We start from the raw sequence: 9,930 nt of genomic DNA on the forward strand, positions 1-9,930 counted from the left end.
CCACCCCCGGCTTTGATAACAAAGGAGATGAAGTTGTGGAAAACATTAGATCTGAGGTTGTCCATGTCTGAGTCCTCGGTTCTAGCTACATCTTCTGTTCTGGAGAGTTCTAGCCCAGTAACAGCTCAGGTTCACCTTCCAGCTCCACTTGATTCATCAGTTCCGAGTGGAGGAGACGGTTTCCGAAAGGAGGCTTGTTTCCCCATTTCCATAATCTTCTTCCTCGTCCCCTGTTAGGAAGAAGAGGCCAAAGGTTGCTACTGATCTTCCTCCAGAACACACTGTCCTTCCTCCTCTGGACCTCTACGGTAGGGTGACCAGATGTCCCAGTTTTATAGGGACACTCACAATATTTGGGGCTTTTTCTTATTTAGGCTCCTATTAACCCCCCCCCCACACGCACACACCCCTTCTGTCCCGATTTTTCACACTTGCTATCTTGTCACCCTACTCTACGGAGTCTCCAAGACCTGGATCTCATACTTCCATTCAGATCCACTGCTAACCCCGGTACATTCTATCTCAGATCCAGATCCAGACCCAGATCTTTTACCAGGAAGAAGAGAGAACAAGAATATGGAGACCAGTGGCTTGTTTTGTAACACCATATGGTCTGCCTCCTGCAGGCATGTTCCCGCACCCTAGTTGCTGGGGAGATTGGCAATCCTGGGGTTCATGGCTGTACTGGGGGCCACCTCAAGGATTTTTCAATTATACTCCAACCAGATGGAGAGGTAACGCTTCGTTTATTAAAGATGTGACAGTCCACAAATCCATGGGTCCAGCTCCTCCAGATCCATCAGCTTTACTGATAGGCTGTCTGAGGGAGACAGGGAAGGGGTAGCTCCTCCTTTTGAAAAGGAGCATTCCAAAATGGATTATGAGCCCAACTTAACGCCAGATGAACATGTAGGGGTGGCTTTGGTCTCCTCCCCTCCTGAGGATTCTGCGCAGTTCCACAATTTTGGTGGATCTTATGCTATCCAATTTAAATCTTCCTCCAGTGCCTGCAGAACAGACGTCTCACCCAGTGTTTGATATCCTCGATGCTACTTCAAGGAGTAGACTATCCCTACCACTTCTGGATGCTCTGCTTCATCTGGCTAAGTCCGTGTGGGCCATGCCTGCTTCTTGTCCTGTTTCTAAGAAATCTGACAAGCTGTTGTCTCAGACGCTCTCTGAGGTTTCTGAATTCCTGAGGAGTCGGCGATTTTATTCCTGATGCTTTCTGGTGTGGAAAAAGGATAATGGGGAGGGAGGGGCTAGCTAATAGTAGACTTTAAAGAATGTGAACAAATATGCTTGAAAGATTCAATTTCAAATGGTGACTCTGGCCTTCATAACCCTTTCGCTGTTCACCATTGACTGGTTTGGTCTCCAACTAAAGGAGGCCTATTTTCATATTTCACTTCATCACACACTTTGATTTGTGGTTGCTGGGTGTCATTTCCATTACAAGGTGCTTCCATTTGGCCTCTCCACAGTGCCCAGAGTTTGTACAAAATGCCCCTCTATGGCAACGATTCACCCGAGGAATCGGGGTGTTTTCATTTATCCTTATTCGGATGACTGGCTACTGAAGACCACTGTGCACGAGGATCTGTACACAACATGGCTTCACAAAACCAATCTCTTTAGATCTTGGGCTTCCTCTCAACTGCTCAAAGTCAAAAGATCCCCTTTTATAGACTCCATACTAGACTCTGTGGAAGGCAGAGCTTTTCTCCCAGAAGACACGTTTTTCAAAAGGAGCCAGTATGTATTAAAGATCCAACAATGTCCCACTTAGAGAGTGAAATTCTTTTTGGGTTTTATGGGTGTCATGCTGCCTGGTATGAGACACAGCTAAAAGCACCAATGTCAGGTCAGACTGCCAGGAAACAGGGCACGGATCTCAAACTGGTGGTATACTCTATCATAAGATTTCACCAAGCCAATAACAAATGTTAGCTTCCAAAATACTATATTAGTTAGTATGGAGCCACAGACAGTCCCATTTAGGCCCTCTAGCCCCTAATATTCCACCCAGACAAGCCAGACTTCTGTGATAAATGATTTTTAAAACCAAGAATCCCTGTTCAAAAAATGGTCATACATGGCTGATGAATTCACCAATGCAAATAGGCATCAAGTATCAAGTCATTGCATATGTTATCTTGATGTCCATGATAAGCCAGTAGATGCATTCTAGATGTTCAGGTTATAAAAGACACATCAGCTGCATCTGTGACATCTTAGGAGACTTAAATGCTTGTAAATTGATCCCCAAACAGATGGCTGCTTGTGCATGATGGAGCTGCAAACTTCTCTGGAAGACATGACGGAGCACAAGCTTTGCTCAGAGAAAAGTGTAACCCTAATCTCTCCTGTAGACACTGCAGAGGCCATCTACTCCAGCTAGCACTAGTATGAACTGCAGAATCTTCAAAATATATTAAAAAGCTATAAATGTAATGGCTTTGTTATATTTTTTTTTTCAGCAAGCGTTCAAAAGGACTGAACGTCTTGGAAACAAATAGAAGATACACTGGGACTGGGAAGTTCAGATTAGTCCAACCTGGGAAAACTGGCTGGCTTTCTCATGAGCGATTCTTGGCTGTTGTTTTAAAATTACTGCAACCATTATTACGGGCTTTGGAAAGTATCCAACAAGATAGGACAGATCTAAGTAGTGAGGCTGGTGGACTACTTTTGTTACTAAGTTCAGAGAAGACGATTGCCATTCTCTCCGATGAAGTGAGCTGTAGCTCACGAAAGCTTAATAAATTGGTTAGTCTCTAAGGTGCCACAAGTACTCCTTTTCTTTTTGCGAATACAGACTAACACGGCTGTTACTCTGAAACCTGTCATTCTCTCTCTTGTAAGTCTACTGTTGAAAACACTTGGGTCATCCATTAAATTAAATAATGTCATCCAGGTATCTGCTACAACAGTAGTAGATCTCTGTCCAGCAATAGAAGCTACCCTTGGATCAATCAGAGATATCCACTGAAAACGTCCTGGAAGAAACAAAGACTTCAGTCCAGAAGTTGACTAATGAAGGTACTTATATTGACTCCATAACTGAAGAGGACAAGAAGTTCTTGCTAAGCCAGCTGAAAAAGTACATAAACTTGATTCTTACAAATTTACAATAGCGATTTCTGGATTCTACTCAACCTCCACATAATTTTTACAGGTGCCTGTCTTATAAAATACTGACAGTTGAGTGGAGTGAGGCGCTGCCAGCAATGGGGCTGCCATGTGATCAGGACAGAATAGAAAATTTTGAACACAGAGTAGAATATCCTACAACGAACCAATGAAGATTTAACTTCAACTTCTTCATCATCGCTAGTGGTTCGACCTAATCTTTGAGCTATGTTTCCTGGGATGAAAGAAGTAGGAACTCATCTCTTGCTACTCCCAGTCACAACAGCTATGCTGAGTGTTTTTTTCCTCATTGAATGAATTTTGTGTTCTGAAAAAAGTTGCCTTCTGTCTGATCATGAGCATATCAAGAAGAACTGGAAGCAACGGGCACACAAGAAGATGCCAAAGAGTTGTGCAAAAATTACAACAAGAAACCAAGAAGGACGTAGATGTCATGCTTCATAGTTGGCTTGAGTAGCCAACTTTAACTTCTGTGATGATTTTAAAACAAGAGTTAAATCTAATAAAATGGTCGTAAAACATTTTTCAGTTTTTATTATGGTGCCATATACCTTACCTTCGCCCTCATGGTCTCAACCCTTGTCGCCCCCCCCCCACCTTTGAATTCCTGGGGAAAACATGGTTAGGGACTCAGCCTCTCTGTAAGGGGGTAGAGGGTGAGCTTCCTTCTGTGACTATTTACAAGTCTGGGGTGTGTGGGGAAAGATTGAATTTTGTATTTGAGGCAGCTTACTTTTAAAATCACAGCATTAAACCATATTCTATGCTGTTTAAAGGCACAGTAACAAAAATGTTTTCTAGGTTTATATTTATTTGACATTTATTTTAAAAAATTGCTAGAATGGGATTTTTCAGAGCACACTGTCTGAATTTCTGGTCACAACAGTAAATCTGCATTCTATTCACCCTTGCGCTCCTTTTCCTGTGTATTCTGAAGGAAATGTGGTAACTTTCCAGCCACAGAAGTCCAGGTGCTACTTCACAGTTATCACGGTGGTAGCCCCCATGCCCATTCACAACTTCATTGTAACAGCCTGGCCAGAAAGCAGATCACCCTGCTCAAACACACCCCTCTAATACCTAATCTACAAGAGAATCTCTTGTCTGTGGTAGCAGTGAAGGGCCAAAGCCATGCCGTGGATTCCATCCACAAGAGAGCAGTGGCATAATCAGTCAGTGTGTTTCAATATGAAAACAAGAACATTTTTCATTTTCACTAATACATCCTACTGTTTACAGACGAATCCTGTATTTGGGGCTTTTATAATATGCTCTGAATTCCCCAGAGACTATAAATGCTGGAACCTTTGTCACCCATCTGCACTGATCACTAATATGAAACATAGTTAAAATGTCAATGTTTAGTACGAAGAAAAGGACTACTTGTGGCACCTTAGAGACTAACCAATTTATTTGAGTCATACAATCTGACTTTAGAAAGAAACTGGGTTAGGGAAAGGCTGGATTCCTAGGCCAGTGTAAGTTACTGTCCATCACTCCCACTACTCAAAAAAAAAAAAATAAAATAAAAAAAATCCCCTTAACTAGCTTGACATTTACTACACAATGCATAAAAGTTTGATTGTCATCACTGTTAGCCCTAGCTGCCTGACTACTTAATATGACTGAAAACAGATCTATACTGAAACTGATGCTGAAGAAGACAATGAATCTCAATGAGGCAGGGGTGCCATTTTATTTAAAGCCTGATCATAAATTGCTGTCACCTCAGGAAGAATCAGACAACTAATGCAATTAAGTTTAAAAGGATTAGCTACTGCTTGCTCAATTATATAGCTCCTCATATTGAAATGTTGTCTGTATCACCCCTCCCTGTCCTTCTGGTCAGCTCACAAAACATGTCCCCAGCTGTTTCAGAAAATCATACTTCAGAGCCTCTTCCCTTTTGCTGGAAGTTTTGCTTAGTCTGTTTTGTTTTTTTTCCCTGCAGCTTGACCTATTTTCCCTATAAGTTATAATAGAAGTTTCCTGTTTCTGATTAAAATGCATCAGGTGACTGCCAGAGTCTTGACTCAGCGCTTTCATTAAGGTGCTGAATTTAATTGTTTGGTTTACTGTCACCGCCTCTTTCAGACAACCTGCATTTCAGAAACAACTAGTGGCTACTGTAAGCATTACTTTGTTACAGTTTGAGCATATCCGATGAAGTGAGCTGTAGCTCACGAAAGCTTATGCTCAAATAAATTTGTTAGTCTTTAAGGTGCCACAAGTCCTCCTTTTCTTTTTGCGAATACAGACTAACATGGCTGCTACTCTGAAACCTTTATTATAGTTGTTACTCACCGTGAGTAACAAGAAATTGCTTTAGAGACACGAGTACAGCAGTCCAAAGCTGTCAAGATCTACTCTTTTTTCTAATGTTAAAAGGCTAATGCTTTCATGTAATGTAGAATCCTCGTAATGGTAACATCCTGGTCGATACAGTATGATCCTCATTAAGCAGCTGTCCAGGCTATAGCCAATCCTGGACATTCCTGGAGAGTTGGCAACCGTAAGAACAAGCCAAAGCAGAGACCTTGGCACATTGGGAGAACTCTTTATAGTTTTGATTGGACTTTCTCTACTCTGTGCTGATAGGCTGGTTCCTCCAACCTTCTCCCTCCCTCTCCATCAGTCTTTTCACCTCAGCCTCAGTCTTCCTACCCTCTTCTCCCCTACCTATCTCCCTTTCCTCCTTCCCTTTCCTTCACCTTGTTGCCTCCTAACTAGCCCCCTCTGGCTCCAAAAAATCATGGCCCTAACATGCCATTTGCTGCCATCATCGTCTTCAGTCTGCTGGTGTGTTCTACCCATCCCCCCACCCTGTGTCTGTCATGTCTATTTAGATTGTAAGCTCTTCAGGGCAGGGACCGTCTGCTACTCTCTGTTTGTACAGCTCCTAGCACAACATGGCACTATTCTTGATTGGCCCTTAGACACCAGGGTAATAAACATGATTAATACTCAGTATTCCTTAGCAGCTGGATCCTGCAAGGTCCTTGATTCCTATTCCCTTCAGTGGGACAGGAGAATGTTTTGCACCTTTTAGGATGGGGCACCCTATGTCTGACCCCAACCCATAAATGTTGCTGTCATGCTCTCTCAATACAAATAGCTGTGTGGGTTTACAAAATGAACCTGGTAGTTTTTGCTAAAGGGAGAAGACTTTATTTTGGTCCCTTCCTAACTAGGCTAGTTCCAGAAGTAAGGTGAGAGCAAAGGGTTTGGGACCTGCCAAAAAGGCTGTTGTGGAGGCTGCATGCCTGCCACTCTGGGGCTGGAGAGAATATCTTGAAAACCCAGCCTCTGTTAGTAGGATCAAGGTAATTCAAGTTAGGAGAGCGAGAGACAAAAAGAGAAAACTAAGGGGCTGACATAAGGTTGGAAGCTGGTTCAAATATGCAAATGTCTCATGCCAAACTAAACCCAACACTAAAGGGGGCTAAAGGGTGAGTAAGGGCTCTGAAGATTGCAGACCAAATTCATCTCTGGATACACCTCCATTAACCTCAATGGAGCTTGCAATCATTTACACCAGAGTAGAATTTGTCCCTGTGTTTACACAGGCCAGGCCAACAGAGATCCTCAACGGTTCTGCATTTGGGGGGTGGGACCTAGAGAGATTTCCCCAGGGGCTGCCTTATCATCATTATCACTGCAGCTAACAGAAATTTGCAACCACAGGCCCAGGGCAGCCACCCGCATCTCTTGTTTCATTGTGTGATAGTAAAATAATAATAAGTTAATCAAGACAGAGACTGTGGTTTTGTCATTTTTATTAAGAAAAATTAAATCCTGCTCCAGCTCCCACTTACATCAATGCGAATTTTGCCACTGACCTCAATGGGAGCGGGATTGGGCCCATCAGTTGTGTTAGTAAAATTAGCTTTCCCACAAGTCCCAGGGTTGAACTGTCTCATCTTCCTCTTGCTTAAAACAGTCAACCTGAGACACCACCAAGCAGCTTCAGCCAACCCCATAACCCACAATGCATGTGATAAGCTCCCAGTGAGATGGGTTGATCCTGTGAGTAGTTATACATTTTTTTAAAGGAAGGGATTGAACTAGTTAATATGCCCAATCCTGCAAGCACTTTGTGTGAGGAACTCCCATCAGTAAAACTCATTGATTTCAATGGAGTTCCATGCTTGAAGAGCTTGCAATATCAGGCTGATTGCTTGTGCAGCTCTTTGGAGAACTAAAGCATTACTAGTAATTACATAAATTATGCTTATTGATATTATAGATAATTAACTATATTACACCAGCCCCCTCAGGACCAAATGTAACATAGCTCCTGTGATCTTCTGTCTTGTCTACATCATTACACTGCCTCTTTGAATCCCTCCATTGGCTCACCACATCGGGTTCACCCCATCAAGTTACTCACCTTCTTGGCATCACCTCACCTTCAAGAACTTTCGTGCCTCTACTCCTCCCTCATTGTCTGCTCAAGTTTCTTAGGCCCTGCTCATGGATAGGCTTACACACATTTGCAATTGCATTTGCAGGTTTTCCCAAGACAGCAACAACAAACTGGCATTTGCAGTAGAGTTAAGCAGGATCAGGGGTATAGACCATAGTGTGGTTACTCATGCTTTTACTACAGCCCTAGGCTGGAGCACGTATAACACTGACAGACCCTGGTTGTCAGCAGGCAGGATTGAACCTGGGACCTCTGGCGCTTAGTGCATGAGCATCTACTGCATGAGCTAAAAGCTTAAAGCTAAGCATCTACACATTTGAAAACTTAAGGCTTCAGAGTGTAAGATGTTAGGAGCACGGCTCTTCAAGGCCGTTTATAAAGGAAAGTATCCAGCAAAATGGGGCCCCAATCTGGACGGGGCCTTCTGGATGCTACTGTAAAATAAAATAAACAGCTTATCCGTACAATCTTGAAGTTACAGTGACATTACTTTAATGCATTTGTAGTCATTATAAATATAATTCTAAATAATGAATTATATACATAATAAATTATCATTTTATATTGTAACCTCTGGGAAAGGGACTACCTTAATATTTGTGTCTTGTTCATTGTTGAGACAATGTTTTGGCAATTGCCATAATCACATTTATATTATATTATATTATATTATATTTATATTTCTTATTATTTATTTGAAAAACAATATGTGATCATGTTATTAAAGACCATTATAATCCACACACCCAAGGTTGCATAGGTAACCTTAATACTGCCATTTGCTAACTTTTGCATGCTTGACTCTCCAGCCTTACTATGTCCTTTAAATGAATTTTTTTACATGTAATTTCTTAAGTTTTTAAAAAAGCAAACAAAAAACCCCTCTGAAATTCCATCATGTGGCATCATAGTGACTCCCACATGGGACATAAGCAGACCTTTAGATCTACTGCACAGATCTCTGCCACTTGAGCTAACAGAGTAATGGATAGCAATATAGTAATAGGTTGTCATCTTCTACACTGACCAGCATTAGGGTTGGATGGGACACACGCTTTGACAGTGGGTTTCACAGCTATTTGTTGACAGCAGAGGTATATTGAGATTCAGGAATGCTGGGTTCCATTTCAGGCTCTGGAAGGGAGTGTTCTGCCTGTTTTCACCAAGCCTGACACTGTCTGCCCATGCTCCTCAATCTGTCCTTGTCCCACTCCTGTCTCTCTCCCATCCCTGGCTCCTTGTCTACTCAGTCCCAGGCTCCATTTCTCAGGCTTCTTATCCCAGTCCCCTCACAAGGCTTCTCATTCAATCCAATCTCAGTCTAATCCCCATACTTGCCCCCTTCCCAATTCCCTGTCTCAGTCCCACCCCTTCCCCCAGCTGCTCGTCCCAGTCTCCTTGTCCAAACAGTGCCAGTCTCCCCTACACCTTGTCCAATCTCAGTGTTTACCCTCCCAGTCAACGAGCTCCTAGTCACCACTTGTTTCCTTCACCTGCTCCTAGTACCAGTCTCCTTGCCCAGCCAGTCCCAGTCTCCCCACCCCACTAACTCTGTCACAGTTTCTCTCTCCCAAACCCTTCAGCCCCAGTGTCAGCAGGCTCCTTGTCCAAATCTACTCATTTCCCTCCTGCTAGGCCAGCTCTTCTCTCTTCTGCATTCCAGTCAGGCAGCATCCTCCTCCACACTGCCTGGGCACCAGCAAGGGTGTCATTGACAGCATAGGACAGACAGGGTCTCCTGCTCTCAATTCTGGTGCCTGGCCTCTTGTTCCAGGAGAAACAATTACAGGGAAAGACTGACTTTATCCTGGTATCCCTGCAGCAGAGCATGCTCTGTCACTCTGTGGGGATAGCACTTGTGCAGCCTAGTCACATATAAGTGCTGTGAGAAGATGGCACATGCACAGTCTGGTCCTGATTCAGAACCGTGAAAAGTTCAAGGTGCTCAGTGAGGGCAGACTCTTGAGGAATTTAGTTCCTAAAAACAAAAAAGTCTCTACTAAATGAGTGAACTGCCATTTTTGAAAGGCTTATAGCCTGGCCAAATTTGAGTGTATTTTCACAAGACCAGCAAATGGCACCTCCCTGACACAAAGGCTTTACACCCTCCACCCCTCAAATTGTATTTCTTAGTTCCAAAGCATGGGAGCACTAAAAATTCTCAGTGTCATCCTGAGAAATGGCCGAACGGTTTTGGATGAAATTAAAAAAAAACAAAACAAAACGGCCTGAGACAAACATGCTGCATGGAAAATTTAATCCCAAACAGTTAAAATTTGGCAACATTATAAGCAACACAAAACAGGGTCTTAGAATGCGAAGTGTTAGGCAACCTTAGTAGGTGGTGCTAC

This window comes from Caretta caretta, chromosome 9 (genome assembly GCF_965140235.1).
Source record: "Caretta caretta isolate rCarCar2 chromosome 9, rCarCar1.hap1, whole genome shotgun sequence".
Classification (NCBI taxonomy): domain Eukaryota; kingdom Metazoa; phylum Chordata; order Testudines; family Cheloniidae; genus Caretta; species Caretta caretta.